The 22656-nt window shown below is 39.2% G+C and overlaps 1 protein-coding gene across 3 annotated transcripts in view; it reads left to right on the forward strand.

The window, feature by feature from the left end:
- The first annotated feature begins 9845 nt into the window (after positions 1-9845).
- tmem150c.L (transmembrane protein 150C L homeolog) overlaps positions 9846-22656 on the forward strand; it is a 65612-nt gene continuing 52801 nt past the window's right edge. The window contains exon 1 of one of the 3 annotated variants that reach the window (XM_018253107.2): positions 9846-10281. The gene's annotated coding sequence lies outside the window, so the exon portion shown is untranslated. The remainder of the gene's footprint in view (positions 10282-22656) is intronic. The other 2 variants (XM_041591195.1, XM_041591198.1) reach the window with 2 other exon arrangements.

Consider the following 22656-nt stretch of genomic DNA (forward strand, 5'->3'; position numbering starts at 1 on the left):
CACGCTGTATCTTCCGCTTGACGCGTTTCGGGCTCAGCTGCCCTTAATCATAAGGATAAAGACAAAGTGAAGATCCCAACTTAAATAGCTAATGCCCACAGTGACTCCTAATGGTCAAAAAAGGGTAATAAATTACAAAACATCTTAAAAGTATCCATTCAGTGAAGCATAAAACAATTGTGATACATACAAAGATACATTATGATTAGCCACTCAAATTGCTTAAGTAAAATAGGAAATATCAAATCTAGTATTTAATCCATCTGGATTGCGTGTATGTAAGGTCAGAATCCAAAAAGCTTCACGGTTATTTAATGAGAGAAGTGGATCACCGCCCCTTCTGGGCATAGACACTCTTTCTATTATTTTTATTCCCAAGTCCTGTGTACCACGTTTGCTGCAAGATTTAAAGTGTTTGCCAATAGGGGATTTCATATCACCTTTTTCTATGGCAAGTAAATGTTCCCTTATTCTGTCCTTAAGGGGGTGGATTGTACGTCCAACATATTGTTTCTTACAGGATTTACACTCCAATAAGTATATAACCCTATTACTGCAGCAATTATTGTAGGTATGGTTACTAAACACTTTTCCTGTGACGTTTGATTTAAAATCTGTGCTTATTGAGATTACCATACATGTTTTACAGGGATATTTTCCACACTTATAGGTACCCTTCGTTGTTAACCAAGTATTGGACAAAGAGGAATCTCGACTGCAGACCATACTCGGTGAAAGCCTCGTTCCCAAAGTGGGTGATCGTCTTGAAATCATTTTGATTTGATCATCATTGAGTATTCTCTTCATAATGGGATCATTAAATAAAACCGGAATATGTCTACGTACAATTTTGCATATATCATTATATTCCATACTGTACTGTGTACTGAAATAAATCGGGGTTTTATTATTATTCTTTAATAATGGGGTATTATTAACCTCAATATTTGGTTCTTTGTTTAGATTTTTATTATTTTTATATTTATTCTTATTTTTGTTGTTACCATTGTTCTTATTGTTGAAAAGGAGGTTCTGTCTATCCCTGGTTCGAGCCTTCTGGTAAGCTATTTCTACCAAATTCGGAGAATAACCTCTGCTTATTAATTTCTTTTTTAGTGTTGTCGACTGTTCATCAAAAAACTGAAGTGTTGAACAGTTCCATCTGAAACGTAAAAATTGACTAAAAGGAATACTGGTCTTCGTGTGACTGGGATGACAACTGTCAGCCCTAAGGATAGTATTACCTGCTGTAGGTTTAATGTAGACTTTAGATTCAATTTTACCAGTACTTGGAGATCCAATTAGTAAGGTATCCAAAAATTCAATTTGAGTAGGATTTTGGTTCATAGTGAAAGTCAAATTGAAAGAATTGGTATTAAGGTACTCCAAAAACATAATAAGTCTAGTGGATGACCCACGCCAGATGAATATGAGGTCGTCTATGTAGCGACCGAACCAGACAATGGAATCACTGAAGGGGTTGCTATCACCAAAAACATGGATTCTTTCCCACCAACCCATGTATAAATTTGCATAGGAAGGTGAGAAAGCAGCACCCATCGCCACTCCCCGTCTCTGGAGATAGTATGACCCGTCAAAGTAAAAATAATTATGAGTTAACAGAAATTCCAGAGCCATAATCAAAAAAGTTGTACAGTCCTGGGAATATATTTCCGATTTGGCAAGAATATGATTGATGCAGTCAAGCCCTTTATCATGGGGAATGGATGAGTATAATGATTGAACATCCATGGTAACCCATGTAAAATCATTAGACCATTTTATGTCTTTAAGAATCGATAATAAATGACCCGTGTCTTTAAGATAAGATTTCAGATTCTTTACAATGGGCTGGAAGCATTTATCAATCCAAATCGAGAGGCCTTCGTTTAATGAACCAATGCTAGAGACAATAGGTCTGCCCTGGGGACGGGTCATAGATTTATGAATCTTAGGTAGATGGTGAAAAATTGGAGTAATAGGAAATTCTCGAATCAAAAAAGTTACATCTCTAGTGTTAATCACTCCCATTGATGTTCCAAATTTAATAAGGGCAATGAGCTCAGATTGGAAACATTCAATGGGATTTTTTGGTAGCTTCAAATATGTGTCCAAATCCGAAAGTTGGCGTATCGCCTCAGAAATGTAATCAACAGTATTTAATATCACCACAGCCCCTCCCTTATCTGCTTGGCGTATGGTGATATTAGAATTGTCATAAAGTTGTTTCAATATAAATTTGTCTTGGGAACTGAAATTACTCATCCCGTTTTTATTTTTAGTTTTAAATTTGGATAATTTCCACAGATCCTGTTCTATAAGATCTTGGAAAACATCCATTGAAGGACAGCGCGAGTTAATGGGATAAAAAGTGCTCTTTGGTTTAAGACCCAAAAATATTTGTGTAATAGACTCCTTATTAGTAATATTCCCTTCAAACATTAAATCTTCCAAGTTTTGAAGGCCCATTAAGTCAGAAAAATGAGAAAAACTGACATCATATTGATTCACATCAGAAACATTATTAATTACCTCGACGGAATTAGATGTTGAAACAGTATTAATATCCTGAATAGTATCTGGATTAATTAACTGCATGTTATCTGAAGGATCTTCAAAAAAATGTCTGCGTAAAGTCAGTTTTCTTACCAGTCTGTTTACATCAATCAATGTGTTAAAGATGTTGAAATGACAGTCCGGAGCAAAAGATAAGCCTCTGCTGAGAATGTCCCGTTGTCGAACTGAAAGGGGAAAAGAGGAAAGATTAACTACATTCAATATTTCCTCCCCCTCGTGGGGCGAACATCTCGTAATTGATATCGCATTTCGACTGTGTTTCTTGCCCCCTCTTCTTGTCTTCCTGGGTCGTGTATGGGTCGCTTCCATTTGGATTTCTTTTTTCCCACGTCCGTAGCTATTCGCCCTTGGATCTGGGGTCCGTAGTTTTTTGGATTTCTGGGGTCGGGTGTGCTCATCGCAAAGTCTGTTTGATTCCGGTTAAACTAACCTGGCCTACGGGCTCTGTCGAGGTGTCCGCATTTGTGGATTCTGGGGCGGAGGGGAACTTTCTGGATGCTGCTTTTGCAGCCAAATGCAATATTACTTTGGTTTCCCTAACTACCCCCATGAGAATATGGGCAGTGGATAAGAGACCCTTAGGGTCAGGTGTGGTTTTCAAACAAACTGTTTCTTTTTCTATGAGTATAAACAATGTGCATTGCGAGGAGATAGCGTTGTACCTTATAGAAGGTGCTACCTCTCCTCTCATTTTGGGTTACCATGTCTCCAGAGGCATAACCCTCTGATTGACTGGGTTTCGAGGGAGGTAATTCGATGGGGTTCTAAGTGTGGTGGGGTATGCTTTCCCTCAGTAGTGGCAACTACACCTCTTGAGGGGTTACCTGCTGCATATGCTGAATATGCTGATGTGTTCTCTAAAATCTATCTATACTATAGATACGCCCACCCTCCCCCAGGGAAGACACATCTGCAAGGGCTCCCAGGGCACTGTTAAAATCTGCGTGCTTTACAAGGCCCTTTCTGCCAACATCTCCCACACCAGCAGCCTAAAAGGGACATCTGCTGCCTACAGGAGGAAAAACTGTCTCTCTAGCACACACAGAGCCAGAGAACAAAACGGGGCTTACCTTCTCAACAGAAGCCGGCGACTCGAGTAGTAGAGGTACCCGGGACCGAGCTGCGGCCTGAACTGCAGGGCAGACTGCTGAGCTGCAGGCAGACTGCTGGCCTGGTGACGTGGGGCTCTTTGGGGGAGACTGTGTGCCTAGAGGCGAAAAAGATGGTGGCGCAACAGTAGATTGCAGCGGCCTCTCCGGATCACAAGGTGCTTGCTTTTTTTTGTGTTTTTTGTGCTTTTTTACTTTGTTTTTTGTGAAGCTATGGACGTCGGAATAACTAAGGTCCAGGTCTATAATCACCAGACACTCCTTCGGTACAGCAATGTATATCTTACTATAAAGGATGGCTTATTGCACACACTACAGGATCTCGGCCTACTTCGGAAGCCGGATCTTCTGACTGCAGTCTCGCCTGGGGCCAATGGCGGGAGGAGAAGCACTCGGAAACGTTGTACAAGGACGCGGGAGCGCAGAAAGCGAGCAGGAGTCCATGCTAGGCTAAGAACTAACCCCGGCCGACCCACTCTTCAGTCCATGCTACTGTCTAACGTCTGCTCCATAGAAAACAAAATAGACTATATTCGACTCTAGCAAACTACCCAGCATGAATTCAGAGACTGGGCATATTCGTATTCATGGAGACGTGGCTCAGCGAAAGAGTCCCAGATGCCGCCATTCAGCTGGATGGGCTAGTCGCGGTTCGAGCTGACAGAGTCACTGCTCTGAGCGATAAGAATAATGGTGGTGGTCTGTGTGTTTACATCAACATGAAATGGTGCAGGAACTCTGTGCTTTGTTGTTGTGAAGTGCAGACCCTTTTATCTACCCTGTGAGATTGCCTCCATTCATATTATTGGAGTTTACATTCCTCCCAGCGCAAACACCAAAGATGCGCTCTGGGAGCTGTACAGCGCTATCACAGACATACAAAACACTCACCCAGATGGACTGATTATCATCGTTGGAGATTTAAACCATGCAAATCTCAGGTCAGTGCTCCCTAAATTCCATCAGAATGTGGAATTTGCAACGAGCAGGGGTGCTTCGCCAATGAGGCAAGTTGAGGCTGTCGCCTCAGGCGGCAGCACCCCACTAGGTACCAGGGGTAGCAAAAATGCTGCTTCTGGTACTTTAAGAGCGAATTTCCGGGGGAGGGCGGGCAGCAGCAACTGCCTCAGGCGGCGGAGGGGCCAGGATCGCCCCTGACTACGAGAGGGCCAAACAGGCTGGATCAGGTTTACACAAACCTTTCCAGTGCGTACCGAGCAGAGCCCCGCCCACACTTTGGATACTCAGACCACATCTCTGTTATGCTAATTCCAGCATACAGACCACTAGTCAGGCACTCTAAAGCAGGTGAAAACATGGCCAGCAGGAGCCATGACTGCTCTTCAGGACAGTTTTGAGTGCACTGAATGGAACATTTAGGGAGGCTGCAACCTACAGCGACTACATCAACTTGGATGAGTATACATCTGTAATCAGCTACATCACAAAGTGCATTGATGATGTCACTGTCTCCAAGTGCAGAACTACACACCTCAACCAGAAGCCGTGGTTCACTGGAGAGGTACGTGTGTTACTGAGGGCCTGAGACTCTGCTTTCAGGGAAAGCGACGAAGTCGCGCTGAGAACAGCGAGAGCCAAACTTTCCCCTGCCATCAGAGTAGCTAAGCGCGCAAACACTCAGAGAATACACAGCTTGTTCCAGGAGAATGGCGACACACGTCACATGGGGCAGGGCATCCAGACAAAACCACCACCATTATCCCTTTGCCGAAGAAGTCATCAGTGTCCTGCCTCAATGACTACCGTCCAGTGGCACTCACCCCCATCATCATGAAGTGTTTTGAGAAGCTTGTCAAGAAACACATAAAAACCCTGCTGCCACCATCACTGGACCCCCTACAGTTCTCATACCGTCAAAACCACTCAACAGACGATGCAATAGGCACCACCCTCCATCTGGCCCCCTCTCATCTGGACAAAAAAGACACCTACGTTCGAATGCTATTCATAGACTTCAGTTCAGCATTCAACACTATCATTCCTGAGCATTTGATAGAAAAGCTGAGCCTGCTTGGACTGAACACCTCCCTCTGCAGTTGGGTTCTGGACTTCCTAACCGACAGACCTCAGTCAGTCAGGATTGGAAACATCATCTCCAGAACCACCACACTAAGCACCGGAGCCCCTCAAGGCTGTGTGCTTAGTCCTCTACTGTTCACTCTGCTGATGCATGACTGTGCAGCCACGCACCGCACAAATCACATCATAAAGTTTGTTGATGACACAACCGTGGTGGGTCTCATCAGTAATAATGACGAGTTAACCATACATAGAGGAGGTGCAGCGGTTAACAGACTGGTGCAGAGCCAACAACCTGTTTCTCAATGTAGACAAAACATAGGAGATGGTTGTTGACTTTAGGAAGACTAGGAGTGACCACCTGCCACTGTACATCGACGGCTCTAATGTGGAGATCGTTAAAAGCACCAAATTCCTTGGTGTCCACCTGGCGGAGAACCTCACCTGGTCCCACAACACCAGCTACTTAGCCAAGAAAGCCCAACAGTGCCTCTACTTCCTGCGCAAGCTGAGGCAATCCCATCTCCCAACATCCATAAGGCTCCTGAATACTCAGGGACCGGACAGATCTCTCTCACACACAAACTCCATCTGACCTTACTATATACCACAACGTTACACAGCCACTGTACGCCATTGTATGGATGAATAGCCATTGGATACAGTTGTTTCCTATGAGCACATCTGCACTTTGTCATGTTCTTGCTACTGTCATGTCACAATGATACACCCATCATGTCTGACGTTTAGCATTATTTACTTAACATATTACATCTGCTGAGTGTGCACTGTATTGTCCTGTCCCTGCACTGTGCTGACCTATCTTGCAGGAGTTGCATATTTTTGCACTTGCACTTTTTGTCTGTTGTCCGGTACATCTATGTTGTGTAGCACCATGGTCCTAGAGGAACGTTGTTTCATTCCACTGTGTACTGTACAAACGTATATGGATGAAATGACAATAAACCGACTCTTGACTCGATTTGACTTGACTAGAGTTCAGTATCACAATAGCCTTTGATATTATGTCTGTCCAAGAAATGGGGATGACTTTGACGTAGTTGGCCAGCTTAAATATATTGCAAAATATGGACAAAATCCCTGTTTTGATTAAAGGGGAAGGCATCTTTAGTAGCTTAATGGACCAGTAACTCCATTTTTTTTCATAAAAAAAATCAAAACTACACCCTCCAAATAATAACCATTTCCTACTGTATTCTATATTAACCTTGGGTTTAGCTAAAAATTCACTTGTAAAAATCGCCTCCATGCTCCAAGAAAAAAGTAGCTGCAGCTTCTACCTATGTGCACAACCTCCTCACATGACTTCCGGAACCAGGAAGTCGCTTAATTTTCAGAGCAGCCAGAAAGGATCCATACAGCAATGCTGCGCACAGAGCTGGGGAGTAGAGGCACACAACGGAATGGCTGGGGAGGACAGGCACACGTGGAAGGGCTGCTTCAATGGTCGCCGAGGGCTGGGAGGGAGGCACACACACAGAAGAGCTTCAGAGGAGAGAGGCGCACATAGAGGAGCGTGGAAGGGCTAAGGCTTGATGAGAGGCAGTGGAGGGGAACAGTTTGTTAGAACAGATAGGAGCATACTGACAGTGCAGAAGATGCTTTCAGGTAACTAGTGGTTGCTAGGTGATGTCACTTCCGGAAGTGACATCACGGCCCAGGAAGTTGGATCCCGAAAAACAGGAAGAGGCTCAGAGTGGTGTGCAGGCAAGGAGGAGGAGCTTTTCTAGTGCTGCAAGATGGCGGGCCCCTTTGGACTCCATAAGAAAGCTGCGGTTTCCATTTTTATCGGTTTCCTTACTAGAAAGCTGGATGCAGCTGCATATTTGATGTTACTTATGTAAGTGCATTGACTGGATTCTCTAAAATGTGTTACTGGTCCTTTAAGGCACAAAATGTTTCAATGTCCTTAATATATTGATAATGAGTTGAGTGCAGAGGACCTCTTGTATTTGTGAATTTTGTGATCACAACCTTATTGCACCCCCGCTTAATGTTTTTAAAAATGTTTTTTCCCTTGTTTGTTATTGTCCAAAAAATCATCCAAGCCACTCTTAAAAGCATTAACAGAATCAGCCATTACATTAAAACATCATGCGGCAGTGCATTCCATACCTCACTGTCCTCACTGTGAAGAACCACCTACGTTACTTCAAATGAAAGTTCATTTTTTCTAGTCTGAAGGAGTGGCCTCTGGTACAGTGATCCTCTTTATGGGTAAAAATGCACCCTGCTATTTGTCTATCATGTCCTCTAATGTACTTGTAAAGTGTAATTATGTACCCTCGCAAGCGCCTTATTTTCTTTTTTCTTTTTTTTTTTTGATGCAGTACTACAAACCATCGTTGGCCATTTCCTTCGTACAATCCGATCGTTTGTATTAACCTGAATTCGCCCTGCTGTTGGTGGGCATATCGGGGAAAGATATGCTCGTTTGGAGACCTTGCCAAACGAGCGGATCTTATGTATGGCCACCTTTACAGTTCAGCTTTATCTGACCCCTTCCTCCATCTTTATCTTTTATGGTTTATCTTATCATATGGACTTATCTGATAGGGTCCTAAATGTAATTGAGTTCTGATTGGGAACAGCATGATTTAGGCAATACAGCTAAGAAAGGATTACAGACTGAATCAACAAAAATAAATGGCTTTGTGTATATATATTAACAATAGGTATGAATACAAAATTGCAGACTATAATAACATGCAGTTTCACTACATAAATCCCAGTCCAAGGGTTACCAAAATCTGAAAAAAATCACTCAAGTATGGGGACCTGCTAACAATGAATGCAGTAGCAAGGGACATGTATAGGACATGTATAGCCTAACTCCAGGGGTGTCCAAAGTTTTTGCAACGAGGGCCAGATTTAGTGAGGTGAAAATGTGTGAGCGCCGACCATTCAACCTGACATCAATTCTGAGGTAGCTAGCTTGTGATCAGGATCATTCACTCCTGGAGATGGACGCATACATGGCGTTTAGGAAGTGGAGTCTGTTTGGATTTATTCTCTACGCCTCATTTAAACAAAAAATCGTGTAGCTGTAGCAGTAATTTATATATGGGCACATGATATTGTGAAATATAATTATAATATTTGGGCACATGCAGGACCGCCATCAGAAATCACAGGGCCCCATACGACAAAATTTCCTGGGCCCGCTGGGCTGCGCCCACCGCAAGCCCCACCTACAGGTACGCCCTCCCCACCCCACAGGTCCGCCCCACCACACAGTAAAAAAACTAAAAAAATATTGGTGGCTAGGGTTCCCACATGTTAAGAAAAAATAAAAAGATATTGGTGGTCAGGGCCCACCATAAAAAAAACATTTGTGGCCAGGCCCCCCCCCATTAAAAAATATTGGTGGCTAGGATTAGTGCAATGATCTGCCACTTGGTCTATACTGCCTTTGTGCTGAATGTGTTAGCAATAGACACGTACATACGTCTTTAGTTTACTGTACTGGGACGTGACACGTCAGAACGTCTATTGCACCTTCAGCCCTAAAGAAGTATGCGAGTGTGGTGTGTCGATACGTGCCAGTACGTGTCTGTTGCTAACACCTTCAGCACACAGGCAGCAGTATAGACCAAGTGGCAGATCATTTCACTAATGTGCCCAAATATTACGGCTATGTGATTCCTGATTGCACTGTGCTGGGGGGCCACATTATTATTAATTTCATGATGGAGGCTGAGGGCCGGTGAAAATTTGAAAATGGGCCGCAATTGGCCCACGTGCCTGGATTTTGGACATGCCTGGCCTAACTCGTTTAGAGTCAAATGGGCACTTACCCATAGGCTGCAAGAAAAGATAACGCCAGCATATCTGGTCCAGGGGTTGAAGGATTTTGATTAGTTAAAATACTTGTCCCTTCTGATGGGAAGATTCATTTTTTCAAGTACAAAGCATGCTCAGAATTTTGCAAACCTGAACACTTGGCCCTAAACACACTCCATGTGGGAACTATTACTAATCCCGATCTTAAAGCCAAATGAAATGGGATCATATTTCAGTTTGCAATTTCAATGCAAAAGTAAAATAGGACAATGAAAAGATACAGCACAAGCATCGAGTGAAATTCCCAAAGCAAAACCCGACCTTTGCTCTTTACGTCACTTTCAGCTCTGCAGGTAGAGACATCAGGAGAATGTGGCAGATATGGAGCAGATTGCAGAGGAGATAAAGCAGAGTTGTACTAACGTAGAGGGCGGAAGAAGATGGGGGAGATTGGGCGATTGCATCTTAATAATGCTTTTTAACAAAGTAGTAATGTAAATGAAAAAGGGTAAAAAAAAAGAAAGACACGGGGCGGGGAGAAGGAGTGAGGAGACAAGGCAACACTAAAAGACCCGGCAGAGGGAGATGCAGAGAGAGTATGAGAAGGAAGGAGGTGCAAGAGGTGGAGGAGTACGAGCCTAGAAATCCACCCTTTGCTAATAGTCTCTCTGAGGAGCCCGGACTCTGCTCGCCTTAGGTATATCTCTCTATATATGTATATGTACAGGAGCAGCGCATATTAAAGCTGCAGGTAAGAGCCGTGTTCTGAATGTGCCTGTGTGTATGCATGTGTCTATATGTGTGTGCCTAAATGTGTATACGACAATACTAGCCTGTATACAGCAGCTCTGCTCTTGCTCCAACCCACGGACATATAATCTACTTGCTTGCAATCTGATTCCTCTCATTAATCCATCTTTCCCTGCCTGCGAGTTAGCAGAAACAGAGCTTCCAGTGGTATGTTCAGAGAAGCTGCAGCATCGTTTATAGCTGTTAATAGACACTAACCCATTACAAAGACATAATGCTTTATAATAGCTTTTGTGTACCCTATTGTTAAATGCATCATATTCCAAGGAGCAGCTTACTTTGTGATGTTGTACACCAATCTATTACCTAATATGCATTGCACAGGCATAACATTTCCTATGCTAATGTGAGACATGAAACAGGGCACTTTAATAAAAAGTAGGATCCATTAAGGCAATGAAGGTATGTACATGCTATTGTATGGATGGTGGTGGACAAATGCCTGCATATTATATATATATATATATATATATATATATATATATATATATATATATATATATATATATATATATATATATAGTATATGTTTGCTTTTTATATAACCCTTTAGTTGCTGGTGGGTGGGTATATATATATCCCACTGAGACATAAGTCATGATTTTTTCTATCAAACCTTATATCCAATAAGTTGATAATAAATTATCCAGTTAAATGTTCTTGTCCCATTTTAATACCTGGATTAGCTGTAGCTCTAATTATATAACTTCCTGTAACAGATTACAGTAGAATGTAAACAGTGTCATGATGTGCAAACATGTACCTGTGAATGGCTGCTAGATATGATCCGTAGACAGCTACACCTAATAACCATAGGTACATAGTAGTTTTAATGTTTGGGTGAAAGATACATGTAATTTGGTAATTGTAAGTACAGATGTAACTTCACCCTACGATAACCACTTCCTACATGTCTTTGATACATAGGGGCCAATTCATTAAATTCGAGTGAAGGAATAGAAGAAAAAATACTTCGAATTTCTAAGTGTTTTTTGGCTACTTTGACCATCGAATGGGCTACTTCGACCTTCGACTACGACTTCGAACTAAAAATCGTTCGACTATTCGATAGTCGAAGTACTGTCTCTTTAAGAAAAAACTTCGACCCCCTAGTTCGCCACCTAAAAGCTACCGAACCCAATGTTAGCCTATGGGGAAGGGAAGTTTTTTTGGTAGAAGGATAATCCTTCGATCGTTGGATTAAAATCCTTTGATTCAAAGGATTTAATCGTTCGATCGAACGATTATTCCTTTCGATCGTTCGAAGTATTTGCGCAAAATCCTTCGACTTCGATATTCGAAGTCAAAGGATTTTCATTCCCAGTCGAATATCGAGGGTTAATTAACCCTCGATATTCGACCCTTGATGAATTTGCCCCATAAGGTACAGCAATGTGTTTCTAGTTTCACATTTTGGGGCCCATTTACTTAGCTCGAGTGAAGGAATAGAGGGGAAAAAACTTCGACTACGACTTCGACTACGTTTCGAACGATTCAAACTAAAAAGCGGTCGACTATTCAACCATTCGATAGTCGAAGTACCGTCTCTTTAAAAAAAACTTTGACCCCCTAGTTCGCCACCTATAAGCTACCGAAGTCAATGTTAGCCTATGGGGAAGGTCCCCATAGGCTTAGCTATCTTTTTTTGGTCGAACAAAAATCGTTCGATCAATGGATTAAAATCCTTCGAATCGAACGATTCAAAGGATTTAATCGTTCGATCTAATGTATATCGCTAAATCCTTCGACTTCGATATTCAAAGTCGAAGGATTTAACTTCGACAGTCAAATATCGAGGGTTAATTAACCCTCGTTATTCGACCATAAGTAAATTTGCCCCAAAGTGTCGGGGATGGCTATAGCATTATCTGTTTATACATTGTCTACTTCCACATAGTTTCTTCCAACCACCGCTGAGTCTGTTTGCTATTTTGCTTGCATCAAATAAATGAATGTAATTTGGACCTTACTTTAGTGTAATGTGTGAAGCATGTTTCATAAAAGTACATAACAATGTGCTCAGTCATTGGACTTTTAGCACATATCCTAATGCTTTCTACTCTTTGTCTTAGTTATACACTGAAGATTTTTAATAGAGCAGAATGCAACAAGTATTTCAGCTCATACTGTATAAATAAACCTGGAGATTCTTGTACATCTTTTGTAATGGCCAGAAGCACCTCACCAGATGTCTCAAGGCCAGGGCTTAGAAACCAGTATAAAAACAAAAATGGAAGGCGAGCCAAGATGCTAATGCTGCTTTCACAGTGCATTAATGTGTGAAGTTAAATGCTGTAAAATAAATACATTGATGCACATTTGGAAAGAGAAAGAAAAAAAGATACTTAAATTTGAAGTAAGAGCAGTCAGTCATGTATTCCCATAGACAATGTGTGCATTTCATATTTTCTCTTGTGCATTGTCCAACAACTTCATATAAATCAGTTTGGGGAAGGAGGCATCTGTCTTTTAATTTCTTAAGAAGGCATTCAGTTTGACATTATTTGCTCATTTAACCTCTTTATGGAGTGCATTTATCATTTTTACTCTAAAGGGATTATTTATCAAAGGTCGAGTTTTAGAGGTTTGTTCGTTTTTTTTTATATATACGGTAAAATCACGACTCAAAACTCAATCACTCAAATTAATCGAGTTTTCAAGTGAACCCCACCAAGGAAACCTTGAACATCATAAAGTCTACAAAAATCTTCATATGATTCAAGGGACCTCTGCCATTGACTTCTACATGACCTCGACAGGATTTAGATGGAGTATTTTCGGTTTTGAGCTATTTCCAGCTTCAGGGTATGATAAATCTCGAAAAAATCAACCGAAAATTTGAGTATTGACTGAAAAATACCATTGAAAACTCAAATTTTTGGGTCAAAATGTAGTCAACCTTTAATAAATAACCCCCAAAGTATATTGAAAAAACTGCCTTTCTGCTGCTCTTCTTGTAACCACAAAGGATGTCCTATAGTCCTCTTAAAGATATCTTTGTGACTAGACTCCAAAAGTCCCTCTCAAAGTGATCATAAACACCTTTCTTGCAATGCAATTAGCAGACAAATGGAACCAATAACTGAGATCTTCTATTATTTAGTCCCACTTGTTTTTAATCCCTCTACATTGATATTGTCCTTATAGTAAATTGTTGCTCAGCACTGCATCATTTATTGAAAATGCAGCGAATTCTGGTGCTGAAACACATTTTGCATTTGGCACCAAAAGCCGCCACATCTGTCTGCACCCAAGCAAAGCCAATGCTTCCCGGGTGCAGACACTTTGATCAGCAGAGCAGAAGCGGAGTAATGGAACCACTGCCTGTGTTTCTCCACAGGCTGTGATCCATCTTGTGTGGCCCTAGCAAAAAGAGAACAGTTGTATAGTTTAAGGTTATAAATTACAACCTATTCTCATTATCTGAGAATTTTTTTCTGGGTCTATAGACTATATGTAGTCAAAACAGTGTTAGCACTGCATTATTGTCCCGGAAATTTGCACAAATCTTTTTTTTGCAGTGTGTTAAAGCACTGAGTGTTGGTGATAGTACAGATATCAGATCCATTATCTGGAATCCCGTTATCTAGAAAGCTCAGAATTACAGAAAAGCCATCTCCCATAGATTCTATTTTATTCAAATAATCTACATTTTTAAAAATGATTTCCTTTTTCTCTGTAATAATAAAATAGAACCTTGTGTTTGATCCCAGCTAATATATAATTAATCCTCACTGGAAGCAAAACCAGTCTCTGGGGTTTATTTCATGTTTACATGATATTCTAATAGTCTTAAAGGAACAGTAATGTCAAAAAATAAAAGTGTTTTAAAGTAATGAAAATATAATGCAGTGTTGCTCTGCACTGGTAAAACTGCTGTGTTTGCTTAAGAAACACTACTATTGTTCAGGCCTGGACTGGCAATCTGTGGGCTCTGGCAAATGCCAGAGGGGCTGCTATAAGGTGCCATAGAAAGTCAGTATTTAATGGGCTGGTGGGGGCTGTTTGGGCCTCTGAGTGGGCTGATTGGGCTTCTGTGTACCTGAAATGCCAGGGCCTATTTTAATTCTTAATCCGGACCTGCTATTGTTTATATAAATAAGCTGCTGTGTAGCAATGGGGGCAGCCATTCAAAGGAGAAAAAAGCTCAAGTTACACAGCAGATAGCAGATAAGCTCTGTCTGTCTAATGGTGTTATCTGTTATCCATTAGTTAACCTGTGCCATATAGCCTTTTTCAATTACCGCCATTGCTCCACAGCAGCTTGTTTATATGAACTATAGTAGTGTTTCTGAAGCAAACAGATCAGTTTTACCAGTGCAGGGCAACAGTACATGATATTTTCATTACTTTAAAACATTTTTTGGTGTTACTGTTCCTTTAAGGTATGAAGATCCAAATTACAGAAAGAGACATTATCCAGAAAACCCCAGGTCCCAAGCATTCTGTATAACATGTCCCATACTTGTATACATGAAATTTTCTTTTTAGTAGGAGTCTGAGCGCAATGGCAACAGTCTTTTTACTATACTACATGCCTGACTGGTAAACTTTCCATGTTCCTTCTGCTGTCACACTTTAAATCTGCAGTACTATGTTCACCACTGTTAACCCATAATAACCAATAAGATGTTTGTTTTCAAACACCTGATCATTAAATGCTACCAGCTAATTGGTCACTATAGATTACTAGATGTGGCAATATTACCCAATTATTACCCAATTAGAAAAGAAATAGGAATTTGGCCAAATCCCAAACCAAAATTCTTAATTAGGGGTGTACCTAATTAAATACAGCTATAGCAAAATCTTAGATTTAGAAACGGCTGTACTTTTGAATAGCGTGAACTTTTCAATCTTTAAATTCTATGATAAGAATGTGACTTAACATAGATCATTTCATTATATATGCAGAACACAATAGATTGTACTCCTACAAGCATGCCACTGTGCCCCATTCATGTTTGTATCCATGTGTGATTCTTATTTATTGATGAAACCAAAAAAGAAAAAGAAGTAATAAACTGTCTGGGCATTTATTCAAGTATTCATGTAAGCCACAAGCTTGTAGCTCATCTGTTTTATAATGAAGTACAACTCTAGTTATGTTTTATCTAAATGAACATGTATGTATATGAATACATATCAACATATGTATATACATACTAAATACAATGTATATGTGTGTATGTGTGTGTGTATATATATATATATATATATATATATGTATATATATATGTATATATATATATATATATAATCATGTGCCTTATTTATAGTAGAGGGATCATTCACACATTTTTACCATGTACTTGTAGCACTACTGATTCTGTGTCAGGGTTCTGCTATGATTAGAAGATTAGTGAGCTATTTTAGCCTGGAATGCTAAGGCTGTCAATGCTATTCAGCAGGAAACCTGAAATGGAATGAATATATATTGGGAGTTGACATATTTTGGGATAATGAATGTTTTCTAAGGTTAAAGGCCACTTGGAGAAACCTGTATAAACAGTAGTTAAATTCATAATGTTATCACACCTCATTAGCTGTCATCCTATTTAATGTTACCTTGAACTCGTGTCCTCTAAGGACACTTCAAACATGTAATGTTTTTTTAACTACCTACAAGTCCACACAGGAATAAAGTTTGTTTTATCACAACTCAATTGTTTATCTTTTTTAAGAGCAGCATGATTTCCCTGTGGTCTAGTTATGCAGCTTAGAATTTCCTGTGAGCTCTTTATCTTCTATTTACTGCTGAAAAAACATGTTCCTTTTCCTTTTACAAAAATAAGCAGGGAAAAAGGAAAGCATATATATCTTTGTAAGAAATCACTCTTACATTATATTGCTGATGTACAAATGAATTCTCATGGGCAGGTTAAATCTCTCATAACCTCTATTGTCTGTATGACAAAGTAATTTTATTTATGTTGCTGTCATTATGTCAGCATTGTTCGGGCTTTGAAAATGTGTTTATGCTCACTTAGCCATATTGCATTCATAATTACTACTGCTGCAATGTGAGTACCATGGGTCACATTTTGTGAAGCAATGCCTACTGTGCAAAATGCTAAATCAAGGGCCTGGGCGGCTTTCTTTTTGGCTGTGGAAAGCGTTTTCTGATATCATAATAGTTTTTGTACCTTGATTTGAAAGAAGTAGAGGACAACTTCAGGCCATTTTCTTTAGTAATTGTTATTTTATTAGTATCATATGAATTTGGCTAAATCAATGATAACTAGAGCCATGTTGCCGGATATTATTTATAAATTGGATCATAATTCCGGTATGTGGGCCAGACATCGGTCAACCAGAGCTGGCACCATACAAGGTCCAATAAGCTGCTGACTTGGTCTGGGAGGACTGACTCCTAAGCTTTTTTTGGCCCACGTACAGACATCTTAATTCACTGCGTTTGGAGATGTAAATGAAGGTATTATCTACTAAATTAGGGCAAGGTGCAATGTGTCCAAAATGGGAGCAGTGGACCCATGAAAGTTAATGTCAAGTTCAGGTGCTTCTCTCTCAGCTAAATAGCAAAAGACAGAGATTTCAACTTGTGTGATATGTGCCTAATAAGACCCTGCTCCAGTCAATTAAATGCCTTTGCACGTGATATTATTTGTCTTCCCCGTCCAAAACATTACTTGTAGAAATGTTACTTCATCTTTAATAATAATACTACTAATAATAATAAACAATGATTTTAATTTAGAGATTTCTCCTTTTAAATGGGTTGAGCCAAATGTAAACCATAGGGATGTGTTTTAATGCATTTTCTAGGAATCCAAAGGGGATGGGGAAACATAATTAGAGAAGTTCAATAATAAAGAAATAGAGCTCTCAATTTTAAATGTTATATAAAGCACAAATCAATACTGGGAAACTTGTGAATATTTTTGTCCAGGAAACAAATGTTTCCTGGACAAAGTGTACTGAAACTCTATGCATGTTAAACTATTAACGTGTATAGATGTTATTTCTGATTTTAAATATATCTGAAAACTTTTAAATAATTTCGCGCCTGAATGTTTCATCCTTGTATTTTAACAATATCCAATTGTGTTTATGAATGAATGTCATTGTAAGCATATGAATACTGGCCATGCAGTATATTTGATATGGTTTTTAAAATCCCAGCACAAATGGGGGCCGATTCACTAACTTCGAGTGAAGGATTCGAAGTAAAAAAACTTAGACTTTGAATTGAAGGATTCGTACTAAAAATCGTTCGACTATTCTCTCTTTAAGAAAAAACTTCGACCCCCTAGTTCGCCATCTAAAAGCTACCGAACTCAATGTTAGCCTATGGGGATGGTCCCCATAGGCTTTCCTACGTTTTTTTCATCAAATCATCAAAGGATATTCCTTCGATCGTTGGATTTAAATCCTTCGAATCGTTCGATTCGAAGGATTTAATTGTTCGATCGAAGGAATAATCCTTCGATCGTTCGATCGCACTATTTGCGCTAAAATCCTTCGACTTCGATATTCGAAATTGAAGGATTTTAATTCCCAGTCAAATATCGAGGGTTAATTAACCCTCGATATTCGACCCTTGGTGAATCGGGCCCAAAGTGTGTGATACCAACAAAAAGGTTCTCCCATTAGTGAGTCATTTGGCTCTTCACCATTGCTAATGGAACACGCAACAAGTAGGCATGAGATTTTTTATCAGCAGTGATGATTATAATGTAATTTAAGATACTCAGACTTACAAGAACCAAACCTCAAAGTTAGATTTGAACAGTTTGGTTTTTCCATCTAAGGGGCAGTCAAGCCTATAGTTAAGGGAACAGTAACATCAAAAAATTATTGTCCTGCACTGGTAAAACTGCTGTGTTTGCTTCAGAAACACTACTATTGTTTATATAAATAAGCTGCTGTGTAGCAATGGGAGCAGCCATTCAAAGGAGAAACATGTAGAACATAAGGATGTTATTTGTTATTCACTATTTAACCTGTGCCATATAGCCTTTTTTCAATTTCCGCTATTTCTACACAGCAGCTTGTTGATATGAACTAGTGTTTCTGAAACAGATCAGCTTTACCAGTGCAGGGCAACAGTACACAATAGTTTCATTACTTTAAAATACTTTTATTTTTTTGGTATTACTGTTCCCTTAAGGCATGTGCTGATTTCTTGGCTGCAACTTTTCACAGGGAAAGAGTCCTGGATACCAAATTGTGGAAAAGTCTGATTACATTTGAAAATTAAGTAATTATTGTGTACTGCTTCATACTTGCATTGATTCCCATCGAGTAATATTACTAATAAATAACCATCCATGATAATTCTCTGCATTTTCTTATGAATTATGTTACTATACTCTAAAACTATACCCCCAAAATGAATAGTTAAGCAGCAGATAGTTTATATCATATTAAGTGACATATTGAAGAATCTTACCAAACTGGTGTATACATTTAAGTAAATATTGCCCTTTTACATCTCTTGCCTTGAACCACCATTTCATGATGGTCTGTGTGCTGCCTCAGAGATCACCTGACCAGAAATACTACAACTCTAACTGTCTGATAATTGGCTCATGTGACCTAACAAGTATAGTTTGTTTGGTATGTTTTTGTGCACAGTTAATCAATCATATGATCCCAAGGGCCTGCCCTTATTTTCTAAAATGGCAATTTTCTATTTATGATTACCCAATGGCACATACTACTAGAAAAGTATATTATTATGAAAATGGTTTATTTACATGAAGCAGGGTTTTACATATGAGCTGTTTTATTCAGTATCTTTTTAAGAGACCTACATTGTTTGGGGGGTATAGTTTTCCTTTAACAAGGGCTGTTACTGCTGCCAGAGGAACCACAAAGTCTGGAGTCTAGAGCATTTCTTGTGATTAGCTTAGAGAAGGAACAAAAACAAGAGGCTGTGATAGTTCTACATTTTAGACATTCTGAAGAACTGTTTAAATTGTGTTTATTTGCCCTCACATAATTACCTACATTTTTTCATTTAATTTGTTTGCACATCCTTCAATACTGCTTTGTTATTTTCTGTATCAGATTTTATATATTTATGTATTTAAAGGGTAGTGGCAAGAGAACTTTTTGATTGGCACTACGGCTGTGGTTCTCATCATGTTGACATGAATGTCAATGTGGGTCACCCAGTAAAGAGGGTTATTTTTGGTGTGCACCGTGGGTGATAATTGCACCATGCAAAATGTCTCTGGTGCCAAAAAAAGTGCACTGCTTTGTTTGGTCTTGCACATCATCTCCCTTACTTTTTACCGCCAACCTCAACAATGCTGTAAATATTTTTCCTTTTAGATGAAGTGTACCTGGTCATGCTATGGGGTGTAATGAATCAGAGTGTATATTGAGAGTCCTTTCTTTAAAGCAAGACAGGACTGCTGTTCTGTGGCAGAAAAAAAGTCACAGGGGCTCATTAACTATCACTGGGCAAAATTTGCACCAGGGCAGTATGTATGGCAAGCAATCAAAGTTTTACTTTCATTTTCTTTACTTGCAGCTGGTTGAACACAGTAAATCATTGGCCAGGTGCAAATTTACCTAGTGTTAGTAAATAAGCCTCACAGTCACATGAGAACCCGGAAACATAGTACACACACCTCAAAATTTGCTACAAATTATATTAACCATCTTGTCCCTGATTTTGATATTGGTTTCTCAGGCAATGCTGGCATGTTTTGGCAATATGTTAAGTCTGGTCTTCAGTCAAAATCTTTGCACATAAATAAATATATATAGTGCATTCTGTACCTTATGTTTACATAAACGAGTGGCTGAATCAGATATTCTTTGGCCTTCTGGTGTGAAGGAATGCTCAGATTTCTAGTTTTAGAACACATTGAGGTACACAGATTGGACATACCTTCAGTAAAATGATACTTCATGCTTTGGGGTTATGAATGTTATACTAGTATTACCTGTCAGTTGGGAGCTCACAAAGTCATCAGGGGTTACATTTAACTTTTTTTTGGCTTATGTAAGATGTATTCCTTCTGATTACAATAAAATGTCATTCAGAGGTTATTCCATTTAGTATACTTTATCTGCAGCATATTTGACCCATAAACATCGATATTGGTTACAAATAAAAGGTGAAGACTTTAGCTGTTTATGGTAGATTTTTGTTGAACTACTATAGTAAAAGCCAATGTAATTGATTGAACAGGGCACAGTGCTGGACATTATGCAGACATGGGGGTTTTTTTTTTGTTGCTCGGATTACAAATGATTATAGGGTAACTAAATCTCAATCATAAGAGGTGTCAGTGGATGTTTAGTTAATTCGTTTCACAAATAATCATTATTTTTTTTACTGTTGATTATATATTTATTCAATTATTTGTGAGTTACTCAAACATTTTTTCAAACTGCAAATTACACATTCATAGCATGAGTAACCGACAGGTTTCACCTGCTCTGATACTTGGCATAAATGTAAATAATTAATTACAAGATAAAAATCACCATATTTTCCTGTTTGTATGATGTTGGTACCATTTGCTTCCACAGTCCTCCCACTGAGCTTCAACCAATTATAATGAAAAACTTGAGACAAAAGAATTCAAAGACTAAATTCTTAATTTATTTTATTAGCCAACATGCACAATAACAAAGTGTAACATGAACAGAACTGCACTTTAAGGGACTGACTATAGTCCCTTCTGCCAGCTGCAATTATTTTGCTATGGTGCTGTAGGCCAGAGGTTTATATTTGAGGAAGACAGTAAAGGAGTTGCTTTGTACAATCGCAATGACACGCCTTCACATTGTCCCTTTTCTAAATTAGCTATGTTGCCATTGCAGTACAACTAGCTGCTGGAATAGGGGTGGGGATCAAACATCAACTTGGCAGCATGGTTCCTTGGCTGCTGTGTATGATTCATCTGGCAAATGATCCAACATTCAAGGAAGTATACACACACAAAAACATCAAATGCATGAAATTTTTAGTTATCTTATAAACTCTGAAAGCATTGATTTAATGGATGTTTTTACTATTACTTATACGGTGTTAATTCAGAAAACAATGAGAACTGTGAACACAGTTCCTTCTATTGTTTTTGGACAACATGGACGGAATTGCACAGGCATAATTCCAACTATGAAAATTTGATTTTGGAAAGAGGATTACATTATATTTTACAATTATAAAGTCAAGGATGCTTTAGGTTTAACTACTTGCCATGCTGATAAGTGAATGCATTGTTGGAGCATATGGATCGGTCTCAGAGGTATAAGGCAAACATAATGCATCTTGTGAGTAATCTGAATTATAACATGGCTGGTTTAGCAGCAGAGGTTAAACTCATGACATTGAAAGCAGCAAATATTGTCAAATCTTGGACTGTAACTCAAAATCATGGGCTCTTCTAGACAACTAATCTGAAAATAAAGCCCCCCCCCCAGCGCTCTCTTAGCTTGATACAAAGGGGATTTACTATGATAAGCTGTGATCTGTGCCAAAGGGGGCATTATTCAAAAGTGACTTACTTTTGTGTCTTAAACGTTTGCACATGCCACAGTTACTATTTTCATTGTTCCTATGTTTTACAGTTTCTGAAATAAAATGTAACTGTGCATTAACATTTGAAAATATGTTATTTTTAACACACTGCTTTCTGCAGTACATTTTACTTACCTAAATATGTCATTAATTATGTAATTTAAAATGGAACAAGCTGCCTCTTGTAACTTTAAGAGCCTATTTCTGGGTTTTAACCTGAAATTTTGGCCCCGCTAGTGCAGAGATCACTATTGTGCTCGCTAGCGATGCAGCCCCCTTTGACCCGCTCCAAAGCTGCTTTTTAAGTGCGGATCGGGAGAAGGGGGCGGCATCTGGGCTGCTGCCTCAGGCAACAGCAGTCCCAAAATCGCCCCTAGATCCAACAGTGAATAAGCATGTTGTGTACAAATCAGCTATACAATTTAAGTATAACCTCAATGCATGATTTAATTGCAATAACATTCTGGGACTTGTAAGAGCTATATGTACAGTTCAGTGTAAAAATAAAAACTGTAAATAGGCTGTGCAAATGAAAAATGTTTCTAATATATAGTTAGTCAAAAATGTAATCTGTAAAGGTTAGAGTGAACTAATGTCTAACATAATAGCTGGGAAGTACTATCCAGGAAGTGAAATAAATCCTCTTTTTATCGAAACAGCTCTGTATAATTAATTAAAATACATCCTAAAAGTGCTTTTATATAGAAAAATAAAGATAATGTGACCTTCATATTAACATTTTGAACTTTACCTGAATGCCTTGGTGGCTTAGTGAATAGCACCTCTCTGTTTTGTAATGTTGGAGTCTTG

The sequence above is a fragment of the Xenopus laevis genome, chromosome 1L, assembly GCF_017654675.1.
Source record: "Xenopus laevis strain J_2021 chromosome 1L, Xenopus_laevis_v10.1, whole genome shotgun sequence".
In the NCBI taxonomy this organism is placed as follows: domain Eukaryota; kingdom Metazoa; phylum Chordata; class Amphibia; order Anura; family Pipidae; genus Xenopus; species Xenopus laevis.